This window comes from Artibeus jamaicensis, unplaced genomic scaffold (genome assembly GCF_021234435.1).
Source record: "Artibeus jamaicensis isolate MK-2021 breed Jamaican fruit bat unplaced genomic scaffold, CSHL_Jam_final contig_233, whole genome shotgun sequence".
Classification (NCBI taxonomy): Eukaryota; Metazoa; Chordata; class Mammalia; order Chiroptera; family Phyllostomidae; genus Artibeus; species Artibeus jamaicensis.
The window spans coordinates 44,322,309-44,341,618 of NW_026521486.1; the positions used below are offsets into that span (position 1 = coordinate 44,322,309).

A 19,310-nucleotide genomic window follows, 5' to 3' on the forward strand; every position below is an offset into this window, starting at 1 on the left:
TCCTCTGTGCCTCCGTTCATGCTCTTCCTCCCGACTAGAAATGGCCTCTCTCCTTCTACTCTTTCAAATCCTACTAGTTCTTTATTTTTATTTTTTTTTTAAATTATTGTTGTTCAGTTACAGTTGTCCCACCCTTTCCCCCCCACCCCGTTGTTCTCTCCCGCCCCACCCCCCTCCCACAGTCAATCCCCACCCCATTGTCCATGCCCATGAGTCCTCTATTCATGTTCCTTGACTTGTTCCTTCCCCCTTTATCCCCCTCCCCTCAAATCCTACTAGTTCTTTACAACCCAGATCAAATTTCACATCTTCCCAGAGGTTTCCCACCACTCTAAAACCATCGGATTTCTATATGTATAGTTAGTCTATTTATGTGGCATGTAATTCCTTTGTATTCTTTCATTCCTATTAGCTTTATTTCTGTAAGTTATATTAAAACACCTTAAAAGCAATGTCTAAATTTTTTTAAAAATTTGTATTCCCTCCAATTAGGTAATTTGCTGTGGAAATCAGGAGGGTTATCTAGCTCAGTGGTTTCCAGAAATTTTCCATGGCCTCATATTATTATTATGGTCCAAAATATTCTTCTCATATAAAGTCTGGACTCCATTCCTTCTGAAGCAGTTGGTGCCTTCATCACTCCAAGCTCACAGCCCTCAGTGTAGGGAGAGTCTTGAGCCCCTGCCTGCAGCCCTCATTGGCTGGTCACTGCAACTGTAGCCAAAGCCAATTGCCAGGACCCTCTCCATTTCCTGAGGATATTCCAAGTAAAATAAAATTGATTTTTTTTCTGCTTCTGGTCAACATTCCCATGTAAAATAGTATTTTGTAGTTTTAGCTGTGAAAAATAACATAGTTTAGAAAAAAGTTGGATGAATAAGCTCTTTGTGATACATATGCATAATAAAATACAGATTCCAAGCTGGCAACTGATCAAGACAATAATTATATATAGGAATGCCAGAAAATAAGCTTTATATTTCAAATTTATGCATTTTAATAACATCTTACTATGTGTGTGAGAAGTTGATATGGTGATGGTGATAGTTGAATATAGTTATTAATTTAGTAGTTGTATTTACAAAGTTTATTTAAAAGTTTATAATTAAATAATTTTTCTCCTAAACCCACCATCACCAAAATCTTATATACATATGTGTGTGTGTGTGTGCGTGCGTGTACAGAAACAGTTAACTCGGGTCTGGTTTGTTCAGACCTTAGGCATCCCAAAAGCCCTCAGGACTAGCCCTTAACTGACTCCCAGCAGATAAGCTCTAAGCCTTGGGGATAGCCTGTCTGATCAAAGTGGCTCTGTATACCTGGGCCTTGGGCCATGCCAGACTGGCTGTTAGCAGCGTGATTTATAGTGAATGCTTATGTTTGCTTGTCTGGGACCCTCCTCCATGCTGTATCAATTTGACCTCTGGGAGAAACTGGAGACTGAGTACCTACAGCCAGTCACAGTAGCACTGCACGACAACATGACTGACCCCTCCAATACTAACCCTGGACACCATGGGTCCAGTGAGCTTGCTGGTTAGCCACATACATTGTCACATGTCATTGGTGGAAACATTAAGCATTGCTTGCTGTCTGTGTGACCCCACTGGTAGAGAACAATGAAAAGCAAGTCTTGTCTCTCCTATTCTCCACCCTATGCACCTTTTTTTCAGTGCTGATTGTAATCTACATTGTTTTGCTACAATAAACCATAACCATGAGAATAACAGCTTTTGAGTTCTATGATTCTTCTAGCAAACCATCAAATCTAAGGGTGATCTCGGGGGTCCAACTACAACAAAATAAGCAGGTACATATGCACTTTACTGCTTGTGAGGTAGGCATGCCAGGTGAGTGCTGCTCTCAGTGCACCTTTCTCCATCCCCACCTCCCACCCCTTCACCCCGGATCTGACCCGCCTCACCTCTGCTTCCTCATCTCTATTTATAATGAGGAAACCTGGGCCCTGGGAGATTAAGTAATTGTCCATATAGTATATTAAACACTCTTAATGTAATCATTATATTTATAATAATTTTATTTATTTATAATAATTTTAGATATAGTTAACATTTGTTGTTTCCATACTAAAAGGTCGGCACTATTCTAAGCACTTTTCTTTCTTTAACTCATTTAGTCTTCACAAAAATCCTAGGAGGTAGTAACTAAGAATCCCATTTATAGATGAGGACTTTCTGAAGCCTCAAATGATAGACTTGTCAGAGGTAACCAGCTAGTAAAGAGAAAAGTCTGAATTTGAATCAGGTATTCTGACTCCAGAATCCAGTTTCTAATCACGGCATCTCAGTGAATGAGAAATTACTCAATTCAATTAACCCTATTACACCTTCTGTTCACTTTCTCGGGGTTACCAGCATACATTATCTACATAGACACGGGCATTTATAATTAATGACTTAGACCAAACAATACTGGCTGGTGCAAAGGGCCAGTGCACCTGGCAATGTAGGTTGTACCATTTGCCATGTGTGGCATATGAGTGGCACCTGGAGATGTTCAATTCAATGGCCTTATACTGACTCTATTACTGGGCAATTATGCAATCTGAGAGAGTAAAGGCCTAATTCTGGGCAATACAAGGTTTGTAACAAGGGACTATTAGTGTATCTGCAAATGATATTCCATTCAGAGTAAAAATGGTTAAATGTTTGTGGTGTCGTTTGCTAGAACCTCAGAAAATACAAAGGTAGATCAGATCATGTTTCTGTCTTTACGTTTCTTACAGTTTCATGAAAGAGACACGCCAGTACACTACATACAAATTGTAAGGCAAAGAACTCGCTTTGAGTGCAGATTCACAAAGCCATCACTTTTTCCTTACAAGAATACAACAAGCTCTTTGTGATCTTGGCCATGCCACTCGACCTCTCAGTGCCTAAATTTCCTTGCGTGAAAATGTGGGTAATAATATTAGCATCTACCTCCTATGGTCGTTAGGAGCCTCAAAATGAGTTAACATTTAGGAATGTTTAGCACAAGATCTCACACGTGATTAACGCTAGATACGTATCTATTAAGTAAGTATTGTGGTGCTTAGAGCTACCTTTTTATTTTTATCCTGACTGATTTGTTGTTCTGAACACATCCCATGTGTTTGGAAGACTTCGGTCGGTTTATGTCGTTTGCGCTCATTTGGGGATAGGACGAGAGAACAACAGAGGAGAGAAGATAATCTGTATTTACATCACTGTCTTTTCTCACCATCGGTAGAACGACGATCTTCTCGGGATGCGAGATTCTGGTTCCAGGGAGACACACTGGAGGTGCTTCACTTCGCAGAAACAGTCACCACAAACACTTGGCGAGCACTTAATCAGCTGCTGAGGAAATGCAGGCCAAAGTTAGAGTCTAGGGGCAAAACGTTTGAATGACAATACAAATTCAATTTGCTGCCACTGAATTCGCTGACAAGAGAAAAACTGAAAATTTCAGGCACTCACAAACAACATAAATTCAGGTTTTCAGTTTATCTCATAATTATTTTCTTCAGTACAAATACACTAATAGAATGAATTGAACTTCTAATGTGAAGTAACATTTAGTTACCCTGCTTCGACAGGTACAAGTATTTTTATAAATTTACTTAGAGTCTAACAGGAAGAAGCATTGAAACAAAAGAAAGACTTCTATATTTGTTTTGTTGTCATAATACTACTTAATAGAAAAAATAAGAACCAAGATACCTAATAATTGTCTCTGCAGTATTTATAGAATAATACCTCTCAGGTATTTACAGAAGAATTGGCTTTCACTGATTTCACCTGGAGGCACTAGAAAATGCTGTGATAAACTGTCCAAAATAACTTTTTGGAAACTCTGAGCAAGACAGACAAATTAATTTTTACATCATATCTTTTAAAATTATTTATTTATTTATTTATAGAGGGGAAGGGAAGGAGAGAAGGAAAGAAATATCAATGTGTGGTTGCCTCTCATGAGTCCCCTGCTGGGAACTGGCCTGCAACCCAGGCATGTGCCCTGACTGGGAATCGAACTGTGATCATGGGGTTTGCAGGCCTGCACTCAATCCACTGAGCTACAGCAGCCAAGGCTACATCATCTATTTTTAAATACAAGGATAATAAAAGTTTTTTAAATGTGCAAAGGACCTGAATTGACATTTATCCTGAGAAGACATTCAAACACTCAACAAGAATATATGAAACAATACTCAACATCACTAATTATCAGGGAAATGCAAATCAGAAGCACAGAGAGATACCACCTAATACCAATTACGATGGTTATTATCAGAAAGTCAATGACCACACGTATTGGTGAGAACATGAAGAAAAGCAGTCCTTGTGCTCCATTGGTGGAGGGGCAAATTGGTACGGTTGTGATGGCAAACAGTATGGAGAGTCCTCAAAACATTAAAAATTAAGAATAGAACAACTATAGGATCTTGCAATCCATTCCACTTTGGATATATACCTGAAGGAGATAAAATTACTGTATTGAAGAGAAAATAAATAAATAAATAAAATATAAGAACATGAAAAAGTGAGTGCATGAAAATAAAGTATAAAGTGAGTACAAATTTCTCATCTTTTTGTTTATTACACACTATTAAAAAAGAATAATAAAAATTACCTGATTAATTACCTGATTAATCCTAAAGAAGAAAGAATGGAGGGAAAGGAAAAAAATAAAATGCAAGAAAATAAATAAATAATAGATTTAAAATACTGCTATTAAAACTCAAAGATTAGTACAATGTATTAAATAAGAATTATATGCTTATAAGAGACACATCAAGACACAAAGTTTTGAAAAAATTTTAAAATAAATAAATATATACTATGTAAACATTAAGAAAACAATATTCTTACCTAGTTATACTTATATAGTTATACCAGACAGAATAAACTTTAAGTCAGAAACATTACTAGAAATGGAGATATCTCATCATGGTAGAAATGTAAATCCACCAGAAAGATGTAAAATTCAAATCTGTTCGCAGAGTAACATAGCCTCAAAGGTATAAAGCAAAATTTGATAAAAATAACAAGGAGAAGCAGAATTTGGAATCAGAATGAAAGATTTTAACACACTTCTCTCAACAATTGACAGAACAACCAAAGACACACACAATGAGAAGAACGTAGACAACCTGAATGACATAATTACCTAAACCGATCTGACAGCTGTAGAACACTACACTCCAAATTTCAGAATATGCATCATTTGTGAGTGTGCATAAAACATTTACCAGAATTTACAATATCAAAAGCAAATCTTATCAAGTTTAAATGATTAGATCAACAGACAGAGGTCCTGTTACAGTAAGAAGATTAAGCTAGAAATCAATAACAAAATTATAACTATCATTTCAAAAAGCTCAAATATTTTGAAACTCAAGGATCTACTTCTAAATCACTCATGGGTTAAATAGTAAATGCATAAATTTAAAAATATTTTGAATTGAATTGTAATGATTATGTGATATTTCGAAACTTATATGATGCTAGCAGAGCTGTGCTTGAAAGAGAGTTTGTCTTTAAATGCTGTGTTGGAAAAGAATCAATGATGAAAAACAGATTACCTGGGTATCCACTTCAGGGAGTTAGAGAAAGAATAATAAACTGTGTAAAAGAAGGTAGAACACAGTAAATAATAAAGATAAGGGCAGAAATCAATGAAATATTTTTTAAAAACTTACAATAGAAGAAGAGAAGCAAAGCCAAAAGCTTATTCTTTGAAAAGACTAGTAAAACTTATAAATCCCTGAAAATATTAACTAAAGAAAAAGAGAAAATATATAGACTACCACATTAAGAAATAATTTATACCGCCAAGATGGAGGCATAGCTGGAGACGCCATGCTTCCTCATACAACCAAGTTTAGAGACAACTAAATAATAGCAACAGAAAACACACCCAGAACACAGAAAATTGAACTTTTCGGAAGTCTGATAACAACAAATTCTTCAGCCTGACCGGTAAGAGGGGCGAAACCAGCAGCTGGCAGAGCGGGGTAGCACAGGAAAACTCAGTCAGACGGACTCAGGCGCGCGGAATCCAGGCGCAGGGTTGGACCTTGTGGGCAACTCAGCAAGGGACCACGGGGAAACAGCGAGGGAGCAGGGCTGTGGGTTGACTGTGGTCACGCATTCGTGTGTGGATAGACAAGCGAGGGAGTGGGCAATTGGACGAGAGCCAGCAGCCCCACCGGCAAGCAGAGGCGGAGGGCACCGCCATTTCCCTGCTCCGACCCCGTCTCCACATATAGCGTCATAATCCAGCGACCTAAGTGGCCCTGCCCCAGTGAACAACCTAAGGCTCTGCTCTTCACCCGGCTGCGAGAAACAGCAGAGGGGGCCGCCATTTCCCTGCTCTGACCCCGCCTCCACATACAGCGTCACAGCCCAGTGACCTGGGAGTCCAAGGCTCCACTCCTCATACTTAACGGCGCAAACAGACCAAAAATGGCTCAAGAAGATCTCAAAGCCCCAGAACCTATAAATCTAAGTGATGAAGAAATAGCAAAACTCTCAGATGCACAGTTTAAAACACTGGTGATCAGGATACTCACAGAACTGGTTGATTATAGCCACAAATTAGACAAACATATGAAGGCGAAACTAATTGAAATGAATGGAATTGCACAGGAAACCAATAGCGATGAAAAGGAAACTGGGACTCAAATCAATGGAGTGGACCAGAAGAAAGCAAATAATGGCCAAACAGAAAAGAGTCAAGAAGCCAAGAATTCAAAAAAATGAGGAGAGTCTTAGGAACCTCCAGGACATCTTTAAATGCTCCAACATACGAATTATAGGGGTACCAGAAGGGGAAGAGGAACAGCCACAAATGGAAAACTTATTTGAACAAATAATAAAGGAGAATTTCCCCAATCTGGCAAAGGAAATAGACTTCCAGGAAATCCAGGAAGCTCAGAGAGTCCCAAAGAAGTTGGACCCAAGAAGGAACACACCAAGGCACATCATCATTACATTAGCCAATATTAAAATGAAGGAGAGAATCCTAGAAGCAGCAAGAGATAAGGGGACAGTCACCTACAAAGGAGTTCCCATCAGACTGTCAGCAGATTTCTCAAAAGAGACCTTACAGGCAAGAAGGGGCTGAAAAGAGGTATTCCAAGTCATGAAATCCAAAGACCTATAACCAAGATTGCTCTATCCAGCAAAGCTTTCATTTACAATGGAAGGACAGATAAAGTGCTTCTCAGATAAGACCAAATTCAAGGAGTTCATCATCACCAAGCCCTTATTACATGAAATGTTAAAGGGACTTACTTAAGAAAAAGAAGTTTAAAAAACATGAACAGTGAAACGACAACAAACTCACAGTTATTAACAACCATACCTAAAACAAAAGCAAACTAAAAGCACAGCTAGATCAGGAGTAGAACCATAGAAATGAAGATCACATGGAGGGTTAGCAACAGGGGAGTGGGAGGAGGAGAAGGGGGGAGAAGGTACAGAAAATAGGTAGCATAGACAGTAGATAGAAAATAGATGGGGGGGCAAGAATGGTGGGGGAAATATAGAATCTAGAGAACTTGAGACACGTGGTCATAAACTAAAGGGGGGTAATGGTGAAGACAGGGGGTAGGGTGGAGGGGAATGAGGGGGGAATAGAACAACTCTAACAGCATAATCAATAAAAAAATAAATTTTAAATAAATTAATTAATTAATAATTATAATTTATAATCCCTACCAATATTTGAAGACAATAAAAATTAGTAGCCCCATCTGGTGTGGCTCAGTGGATTGAAAGCTGATGTGTGAACCACAAGAGTCCCCGATTTGATTCCCAGTCAGGGCACAGGCCTGGGTGGTCCAGGTCCCCAGTAGGGGGGTGCTCGAGAACCAACCACATATTGATCTCCCTCTCTTTCTCCCTCCCTTCTCCTCTGTCCAAAAATAAATAAATAAAATGTTTTTTTTAATTAGCAAAAAGTTTTATGTTAATCAATTTTAAATTTTAAATAAAATAGACACATTTCTAGAAAAACACAACTTACCGACACTGACAGAGAAGAAACAGAGACTTTGAATAGTCCTGTGTGTATAAATACGTTATTTCTTCTTTCTGTACACAGACAGCCCCAGCAGAGGGAGCCACACACTGTGGATCGCTGATAGCTCCAAGCAGGTTGACAAAGCACAAGCAGCATCTAGCAAAGGCCCACTTACCTAATACATAGAAACAAATACAAAGAAGCAGCCAAAATGGGAAGACAAAGAAACAGACCTCATGAAAGAACAAGAGGATTCTCCAGAAGAAGAACTAATGAAATGGAGACAAGCAGTTTATCAGAGAGTTTAGAGTAATGATTATAAAGATATTCAACAGCATGAAAAGAGACATAGAAACCATTAAAAAGGACCACTCAGAAATAAAGAATGCAATATCTGAAATAAATAATACACTGGAAGGAATAAACAGTAGGTTAGATGAAGCAGAGGACTGAATCAGTGATTTGGAAGACAAGGTAGAGAAAACCACCCAGGAAGAGCAGCAAGAAGAAAAATCAAAATAAATGAAGAGAGCTTAAGAAATGTTTTGGGCAACATGAAGTGTAACAACATCAGCATCATGGGAATGCCAGGAGAGGAGGGCGAGCAAGGGATGGAGAACCTATTTGAAGAAAAATAACCAAAAATTTCCCTAATCTGGTGAAGGAAATATATATTTCTTCATCTATTAAATAAATTGAGTAATAATGAAAAATCTTCTCACAAATAAAAATCTAGTCACAGGTGGCGATTGGTAAATTTTTCCTAAACATTTAAAAAATAATATTAATCTTACCTTAATTATTTCCCAAAACAGGAAATAGAAAACACTCCCCAACTAGATAAAATTTGATAAGGAAAAAGAATGAGGAACGTAGATTTTTAAAATAGCTTGGGGCAGTATGCATCATCAATGAACTTTAGACACAAATACAACTTTTTAACTTTTAGAAATTATTTTTTTCTTGCCCTGTTTTTGAACTTTAAATGGAGTTCAAAGAAGAAGGGACTTCTTAGTATAACTCTACTTGTACTAATAAGATAAAGGAATTAATATATTCAATGCGTATTTAACTGGTCACCTCTCTTCTTCCTCCTTTTACCTTCTCTCCTGGCCCTGAGCTTTTCCCCGCTAAGTACGTACACACTCTCATTTGCCTTCTTTCATCAAAACTCCCCCATAGCCCTGTAATTTCCTCTGCCACCCCACTGCCTTCCTTCACCACTCAGACTTGAAAAATTAACCTGATCTCTGTCTCTAATTTTTCACATCCCATTTTGTCAGCAACCTGATTTCCAAGTGTTCACTGAAGCTGCTCTCAGTAACGTCACAGATGAACTCCAAAATTCCAAATGCAACGCAATCTTCTCCGTCTTTATTTCACTGGACCTTTCTGCTACACTGAGAGTGTTCCCGTGCATTGTCTGTGGAAACTTTGCTCCCTTGACAAGCTTGACAATAATCTCTTCTGGTTTTCTAATCACGTTTTTGCCTCTGTGGAGTCTTCCTCCTCTGATTAGTTCATATCTTTCCTTCATGAACAAAGGGGGTGTCCAAACTGTATAGAAGTACAGTTTCTAAACAGCCTTTCAGAATTTAAAGGAATGTGAATTTACTGCTTCTATATGAGGTGGAACTGTTTACCTTCTGTCTTGCTGTCTTTCGAAAATTTAAGATCCCATTTTATGCTTGCAAGATAAATCAGAATTTTCAGACTTTAGAAAATAAGTGAAAAAACATAAGATATACTACTCTCTCTCAAACCCTTCAAGGCAACCCTTATCCACAGCATAGAGACTGGAATAGATTCTTCCTAGAAGCAATTCACAACTGGCCCTTTCCACACCTATAGTAAGAACACAATTGTAATCACCACCCAATCATCCAAAGCCTTTCACTAATAGTCACTTTGGCCTGAATTAAACTACACAAGAATATACAAGTCAATAATTAAAGAAATAATAGAGAATATGAACCATAACAGTCCTGATTGAGGTGCTAGATAATTATGATATTTCTAAGTACCAGAAAAGTATGTAAATTAAAGAAAAAATGTTGAGGAGCAGTGTTTGCATTTGTCAAACACTTATCTTGAATCAGAAAAGTAAGTGATATTCACTTCATTATAAACTGCTAGTATCTTTTGAAGTTGAAACGTGTCCTCAGATTAAGAAGCAAACGTTGTATGCAAATAACCGTCTGTAAACTTAATATATAGGTTCATGGTAAATTCCCTAAAAGCAGTATTTATAATCAAGCTGTGGAAATCTACAAAATAGTATAATACACATTTAATTCACCCAAACAAATAATTTAGTTATTTGTCTACAGATGATAATCTCACAGGGCCAGTCATTGACTCATCATATAATTTATATCCTACTGATTAATGACCTAGTCTACCACAAAATCAGACTATCAAACCCCTGAACTTAAATATTTATTTAAAACTTCCAAAACTTTTAAAAAATATTTTTAAAATAATATTTAACAAAATTATTTTTTATTCTTTAAAATATTCTTTATCTCTAGTACTTATATAATCCACTCATCAAGTGAATATAAATTAAGGAATGGAAATTTTCTAAGTATGAAGGTACTCAATGAACAAGGAGGAACTTATGTAGAAAAATATATCCTGGAACATATTAAGAACATTTTATGAACATTTAAAATAAATGTTCATGTTTTAAAGGATATTTAGTTATTAAATTGAAAAAGAATCTCTAATTCATCCATTGTATTTCAATTTAGGAAAAATTTCTTTACCAAACACAAGGCCTTCCTTATAAAGAATTCTCTCTTCCAACAGAAAATGCCCAGCTGCCTTTTGGGTCACTCAGAGAATGGTCTGTGAAAGGCAAATATGTGCATTGGCATGTAACCCAATCCTAAGAAGGTGCTCACTAATTTCAATTCAGATAAGACTTCCTAGAATGAAGCATGGTGTAAAAATGTCGGTGACTTCTTTGAATGGGTGTGCATGCTCACAGTTGAAAGACTGAATAAAGGGTACCACAGTAATGTGCACAATGTCTAACTGAGGCTGATTTGAGCATTTCCAGGAGGTGTTTGGACTGCCTGCTTCCCATTAATGGTGGAACAAAGCACAGGAGGCAGCTACTGCCTCTGCCTCCCCACCCACCTCAGTTCACCCCCGTCAATCTTAACCACAACAGACTGTTCTCTCAACTGACAGACACAGAAGTGCTGCACCATGAAACTCTATCTTCTGACAGTGTCTTTCTGAAAATCGAGCACAACCAGGGTAAGATGAACGAGGCAGGAAAGAAAATTGAATCAGGTTATCATCTTGCTGACCCTACCAGTCTTGCTTTACTTCCATCCCAGGTTTCTCGTCGGGCCTTTAGCACAGAAGAGAATGGGCTACATTTGTCCAGGGTTCCTTTTCCTACCCTTTAACTCCCACACTCTTCTCTCTCCCCATCTTCCCCATCACAGCCCCACCACCCCCTTGAAAGCAGATTCCTGTTTCCTATTAAAAGTGACTTTCTCAGTTATGAACTGCAAAAGAAACTCTACTACCAAAGTCGCTAAGTCGAAGTAACAACTGTAATAAATAAGTTCACTTTAATGAAGATGGGTAGAAAAGACAGAAAACATCCTTCATTCCCCACCCTCAAGTAAACACATTTCAGCAATAATTTGGAATAGTAAAGGCCATTTTCTGGCCAAATAAAAAAGGAAAAAAAATCCTGGAAGATTATGAGAAATTTGATTATCTTCTTTCTTTGTCTCCACTAGAAACATAACTTATCCCTTCTCTATTAACTCCTATTGTAGCATGCTGCCATAGAAGAAGCCACGCACCAGAATGCAGGACCCTCTCTGAAACTCACTTGGTGTATTTCCTGGGACAAGTCATTAATCTTCCTAAGCCTTAGGCCCATCAACTGTAAAGTTTATAAAAATTTTACCATTGATGGGCCCAATGGAGTTTATAAAAACACTCACTCATAAAGTTGTTGTGTAGATCCAGTTGGCTCTTATATAAACCTGGAAAGCATTATAGAAATTAAAAAATGTTGTTTTTGTTGTTAATAGTCCAATTACAAACCCCAACAATTCCATTATCTGACTCTAACTTACCAGTCATGATGATAATTTTGTAGTTTTAATTGGTGAGCCATCAAATTCTTTGTTACCACACTGTAAAATTTATTATGGTCTTAGCTCTTTACAATTAATAATGCTTTCCTAATAAACCACATGTGATTCATTCTTCATAATAAATAACCAGGCAAAAATAACTAAAAGCAAGACCTTGGCATGTGGCCCAGCTGTTAGCATTGAAGCTGAGTTTGGCTTGTATGAAGAGAAGATGGTTGAATTTTCTGACGGTTCAGCAGCAGAAATACAGCAGCCTTTGGCATAGCTGGAGGACACAAGGAAGAAGTGGAACAAATGCACCAATTTCCAGGAAAGTTATTAAAAAGAGGTGGTTAACATTAAAGTTGGAAAGTCATGAGGGGAAAGGTGAAATCACAAATAATGGCCAAATCTCTAAGTAGTCTTCATAGTAGCCCATGGTTAATCTTGACATGCAACTGTTAAGATGATGGGGACTGGCTGACCTACCCAGAACATTTACTGACAGTATAATCACACATTTTATTTTGAGGCTTCCAAAAATCCTTTCCTCATTGAGTATTAACCTGACTAATGTCTTTGGCAATAAGAAAGTATAATTCCTGGCTAGTTCAAGTTCATACAGTCTTATGAAAACCAAAAAAAACCCAGACTTTTTACAATCATTTTTTATTATCTATTTTATTGTATTTTTTCCATTACCATTTAGTCCCCATACATCCCCCCACCCCCAATGAAATCACTGTACTATTGTTCATGCCCATGAGTCCTTTTTACTTTTTGTTCCATCCCTCCAGCCCCTGCCCTCCCTCCCCTTAGTGGGTCATCCCACTATCTATGTATGAGTTCATCTCCATTTTGCTTGTTAGTTCAGTTTGTTCATTAGATTCCCCATATGAGTGACATCACATGGTATTTGTCTTCCTCTGAATGTCTTATTTCACTCAGCATAATGTTCTCCACTTGGGCTGCTTCCATAATTTGGCAATTATAAATAACGCTGCAATGAACATAGGGGTGCTTATGTTCTTTTGAAATAGTGCTTTGGGCTCCTTTGGATATATTCCCAGAAGTGAGATCCTTGGGTCAAAAGGCAGATCCATTTTTAATTTTTTGAGGTATCTCCATACTGCTTTCCATGGTGGCTGCACCAATCTACATTGCCACCAACAGTGCAAAAGGGTTCCCCTTTCTTCACATCCTCACTAGCACTTGTTGTTTGTTGATTTATTGATGATAGCCATTCTGATAGGTGTGATGATATTCACTGTGGCTTTAATTTGCATTTCTCTGATGACTAGTCACATGGAGCACCTTTTCATATGTATATTGACCATCAGTATATCCTCATTAGAGAAGTGTCTATTCAGGTCTTTTGCCAATTTTTTAATTGCATTGTTTGTTTCTTGATGTTGAGTTTTGTAAGTTTTACAAATTTTGGATATTAACCTCTTATAGGATGTATCAGTGAATATATTCTCCCATTCTATGGGTTGTATTTCTATTTTGTTGATATTTTATTTTGATGTGCAAAATTTTTAGTGTGACGTAGTTCCATTTGTTTGTTTTGCTTCCCTTGACTGGGGAGATTTATCTGATAAAATATTGCGGTGAGCAATCAGTTGCATTTTTATATGCCAATAGCAAACTAACAGAAAGGGAAACTAAGAAAACAATCCCATTCACGATGCTTCAAAAAGAATAAAATACCTAGGAATAAACCTAACCAAGGATGTAAAAGACCTGTACTCAAAAAATTATAAGACACTGAAGAAAGAAACTGAAGGAGATACAAATAAGTGAAAGCACATACCATGTTCATGGATAGGAAGAATTAACATCATTAAAACGTTCACACTACCCAAAGCAATCTATAGATTCAATGCAATTCCTATAAAAATTCCAATGATGTATTTCACAGAACTAGAACAAATACTTCAAAAATTTATATGGAACCTCAAAAGAGCCCTCATAACAACACTGATCCTGAGAAAGAACAAAGTTGGAGAAATCACACTACCTAATATAGAACTATACTATAAGGCAATAGTAATCAAAACAGCATGGTAGTGGCATAAAGAAAGACACATGGATCAATGGAACAGAATAAAGACCCCAGAAATAAACCCACACCTTAATAGTCAATTAATGTTCAATAGAGGATGCAAGCACATACAATAAGCTAAGGATAGTTTACTCAATAAATGGTGTTGGGATAATTGAACAGATACATGCCGAAAAATGAAAGTAGACCCCCTTCTTACACCACACAAAAAAAATTTCAAAATGGATTAAGGACTTAAATGTTAGACCCAAAATCATAAAAATCATAGAAGAAAACAGGCAGCAAAATCTCACAACCATTTTTGATGTTGCTAAAAAAGGAAGATAATTGCATCCCTTTTAAACATCTTTCTTCTTGAATCACATTCTTCACATTAATGTAAACATCTGTAATGATGTTATTTTTAAGATGGTTGGTTTCTGTCTTAAATAAAATTTTTTATCAAAAAAATGTTATTTTATTCAACTGTCAAAATAAATAAAACTTCATTTTAAAAATAGGATCTCCTTCACTATTTCTTATTTGCATAATAAAATCACTTTTCTTGAAGGGTCATGAACCCTTTTTTATAACAAAATAGTTCATGAGGACTCATATCATCTGTGACCCACTATCTTTCTGAAAATATGCTGTAAATAGAATAATACACTGATAACATTGTATTGACTATGGGGCATCATTTCAATTATTTTAAAAAGAGATTAACATAGAGGGTTGAATTAATGAAAAATGTGTGCATGAATGAGTTTCTTACGGCCTTTTTGTAAATATGAGGCTGCAATAATTGCTTCAATAATACAGATTTTATTTTTATGATCTCTTTTATTGAACAAGTTCAGTGTTAAATGTTATTCACTTGATTTTCTTCTTATTTCAGACTTCACGCAGAACTCTCTTTTAATTGACACTCAAGGATCCCGTGCATTTATTTCTGCTGTTCAAACTATGAATATCATCACACGAATCATGGAAAATAGTCATGTTTTTTAAGTACAGATTTTAGATCAATGATTCAAGATTTCATAAACTAGTGATTTACCAAAATTAGTGATTTTTCTTCCTCTAAGTAAGAAATACATCTCTTTAAATCTTGAAAACATAGTAAATTTGCAGATGTTTCAGGAAAAGAATGGAGCTGACTTAGGGGATAAAAAAATAGAACATCTATGAGCTACAATTACAGAGTTAAAAAATAGGATTATGAACTAAGAAAATTAATAATGATACCAAATAAAGTGGATATGTATTATTGAAGAATTCCCAGAATATTAGGACAATATAAATGTGGCCAAATAAAAATTCTTATTAGGAGATAGTAAATCTTTTATCCTCTTTTGAGGTTCAAAATAAAAATATATATAAGGCCAAAGAAAAAAGAAAAATCACAAATTACACTTATATTATACGAGGTGGGGGACACAAAAACCTGGAATTATCTTCTGGAGGGCGGGCCCCTTGTGGTACAGGCTTCCCCCAGGAGTTGAGTGTTCTGGGAACCTGTCTGTATCAGTGTGCCAGCTAGAACTGTTGTGAGAAATTGCGACCAGCTTCAGTGAATTTTTTTGAAGACTCTTTGAACCTGTTTGCCCATTTCCTGATGGGTGATTTATGGGCATACCCCCCCACACTGTGCTAACTGTTCAGCAGTTTTTTACCAAAAAACGGTATGACCCCCATGCCCCACCATGCTTATTCACTGGATCTCACCCTCAAAAAGTTTGTTTCCTCAGATGAAAAACATCCTCAAAAGGAAACGTTTTGTCAGTGTAGAAGAGGTGAAACAAAAAAAGGTAGGAGCACTAAAAGGCATCAAAATCAACAAGTTCAAAAAGTGTTTCCAGCAGCAGAAAAACCATCTTGGTAGGGGTATTGCATCAAATAGAAAGTACTTGGAAGGTGATTGAAGTTGAAACATGTAAATATAAATACACAATTTTTTATAAATAAATTCCAGGTTTTGGGGGGTACCCCTCGTATGTTCTTAAAGAAACTCTACCATATTTGAAGTATGAGCTTACCTTTGTGTATTGAAATTAAAAACTTTCAAGAAAATATGGCAGAGTGGATCAGATGCAGAAATTTCTAGACATTTTAATAATAGTTGCTATGTCACAATGACAATATTAGTAGTAACTTGTTTGTTCAGTTTTCCAAGTTTTCTTTAAAGTTTCCATATGATTTTTTATAACATACATACTCTTTGAAGTATAAGAGTATAGAGTTTTCACAAGTAAAATGTTGGTAGTATATAATTTTTTTTTTACAAACAGTGACCACTCTGAACTTGTTTTGTAATCTCAATTTGAGGGCTAATGTAATATTTCTCTGCAGCCATTAATTATAGCAGTTTTCAGTTTTGGAAGTAAAGTCTGGGAAATATATGGTCAAGAGCTGTAAAATGTCAGAAATTGTATCCTCTTTGCAAGCTACCAAATTGGCCTGTCACAGTTTCCTGTATGCTTCTAAAAGCCATGAGTATCTGGAGTCAGAGATGAAGGATAGTTCATGGTCGCAGCAATAGCAGCAGCCTGAGTGTCAGTACTGGTACTCGTTCCCCGAGTCCCAGTTTCAGAAGGTGATGCACAGACTGCCAGTGATGTCTGCACATGCATGTAGTGGGCTGCATTACAGGAGTAGAATTCTGGGCTTAAGGAACTTGAATCTTTCATAATGGGCCGTAAGACTGCCTGACCTTGTACAAAGAATGACACTTATTACACTGGACACTAAACAAACCTGCCCTTGGCTCTGGAAGGAGATACTATTTCTATCTTCCAAGAATATTTGCTATTCCAGAGGTCATCAAAATTTATGTGAAGGGACAGACAGTGAATATATTAGACTTTGTGGCCCATACAGTCTCTGCTGCAACTGTGTGATATTGTGTGAAAGCAAAAATAGATTATGTGTAAGTGAATGAATGTAGCAAGTTCCAATAAAACATTATTTTCACCAGCATACAGCAAGCTAAATTGACCCATGGGTATAAAAAATTCTTAAAAATATCTTTTTTCACAAGATACACAGAAATATAAGAGATCTGTAGGGAACTGTCTCCCAACATTATGAAATAGTTTTCAGTTCCAATGAAAGGTTATTTTAAATAAATTTGCATCTAGTGATACAGAACACAAAAACAAAGGTAATAACATATTAGAGAAAATATCACTTAAAATGACTGCATAAGCTGACCAATATAAAAACTTTTTAATTGAATAAATGTTTATTGAGCATATGATATGTGCCAGATGTTATTCTGTGTACTGGATGCAAAAGGGGACAGATGGACAGAGTTTCTGTTGCAGTGGGAGGAAAGAGATCACGAACAAATGAGCAAGTTCAGTGTAGACAACTGCTGTGGAGAAAGGTAAATAGAATGACTTACAAAACACACTTTACAGTACAGAATAAAAACACAGTAATAAGCAGCCTTATGCATAGAAACTAACCTGTTACCTGACAAATGAGACAAATGGGCACAGTACAAAAAGCTCAGTAAGTTTGAACATTGGCTAACAAACTTGAAAAATTTTAGTTATAACTAAAATTATAACTTTCTCTCACATAGTACACATAAATAAAGTCTAGATGGATTAATAACCTAAACAAAAATTAAAATATTTGAGAACATGAATTATAGGTCAGGTTGTGGGGAAAGTTCTTTCATTCGCTCTTTCAATGGCACCCATCTGTGTAGAGGGACACCTGTATGAGGGTATTATTTATAATACCAAAACATTAGAAATTTCTTAAACATCTGAGAGTAGGGGAATAGATAGAATGTGGTACATATTTAAGATGAAATGCTGTAATTAAAAAAAATAAAGCCTATTTAAGTGCATCAGTGCAACTTTATCCCTAAAACATTTTGAGGAAAAAGAAGCCAAGTTGCAAAAAGTCAAATAGCTTGATAGCATTTGGGGGGCCTACACACACGTGCATGTACACAATGCATACATTTTTACAGGAATACACCTACATAGAGAGGTAAAAGATTCTTCAAAGGGCTAAAAGAACAACAGACTAAACATGGAAGTGAGCTCTAGGAAATGTAGAGCAGGCCAGAACTGGGAGCAGAGGTCAAATGGGATTTTAGCTTTTTCTGCAACATCCTAAATTTTCAGCTAAATAGACTATATAGTCATATGTATAGTAAGCTAAACATATCCCCCTAGAGATATCAGATTCTGATCACAGAACCTATGAATATTATCTTATAAAACAAAGACTATGTAGATGTGATTAAATTAAAGATTTTGAGAACAGATTATCTTGGATTATCCATATGAGTCCTAAATGCAGTGATGAGTATTCTTATAATAGAAAGAGAGGAGATCTGATGCAGACACAGAGGAGAAAGCAAAGTGAAGACAAAACACAGAGAGATTTGAAGATGCTGACCTTGAAGGCTGGAGTGATGCAGCCACAAGCCAAGGGATGTCAGCAGCTGTGAGAAGCTGGACGAGGAAAGGAATGATTCTCCCCTAGAGCGTACCAAGGGAGTATAGCCCTGCCGACACCTTCTGTTTCAGCCCAGTGAAACTGACTTCAGACTTAGGGCCTCCAGAGCTATGAGAGAATAAATTTCTGTTGTTTTAAGTCACCCAGTTTGTAGTAATTTATTATAGCAGCCATGGGAAACTAATACTGTATATTATTACCTAATAATTTTTTTAAATACGCACAGGGAAAAGATAAAAAACAGAAAATCTGAAATGTCAACAGTTACTAGTTCTGGGTGATGGGATGTGGGTAATTATTAATTTCTGCCCCTAATAAATTTTTCAAATTATAAAAAAGCACAATGTTAAATAACAGGACAAGGAGAATGCAAAGGAGATTCACTCTGAGAAATTCAGTCAGAGAATTGGAACATTTAGACAGTTTACTTTGGAATTAAATTTCTCAACTAGGAAATGGCTATAGAATTTGGTTTAGCCCTGGCTGGTGTAGCTCAGTAGATTGAGTGCGGGCCTGTGAGGCAAAGGCTCCCACCCCGATTTGGCTCCCAGTCAGGGCACATGCCTGGGTTGCAGGCCAGGTCCCCAGTGGGGGACACATGAGAGGCAACCACACATTGATGTTTCTTTCCCACTCTTTCTCCTTCCCGTCCCCTCTCTCTAAAA

General features: G+C 36.7%; 1 protein-coding gene across 1 annotated transcript in view; it reads right to left on the reverse strand.

The window, feature by feature from the left end:
* Positions 1–2,101: 2,101 nt before the first annotated feature.
* Positions 2,102–19,310, reverse strand: part of PUS7L (pseudouridine synthase 7 like) — a 68,831-nt gene continuing 51,622 nt past the window's right edge. Inside the window, exon 10 of the mRNA XM_053661735.1 lies at positions 2,102–3,338. The gene's annotated coding sequence lies outside the window, so the exon portion shown is untranslated. The remainder of the gene's footprint in view (positions 3,339–19,310) is intronic.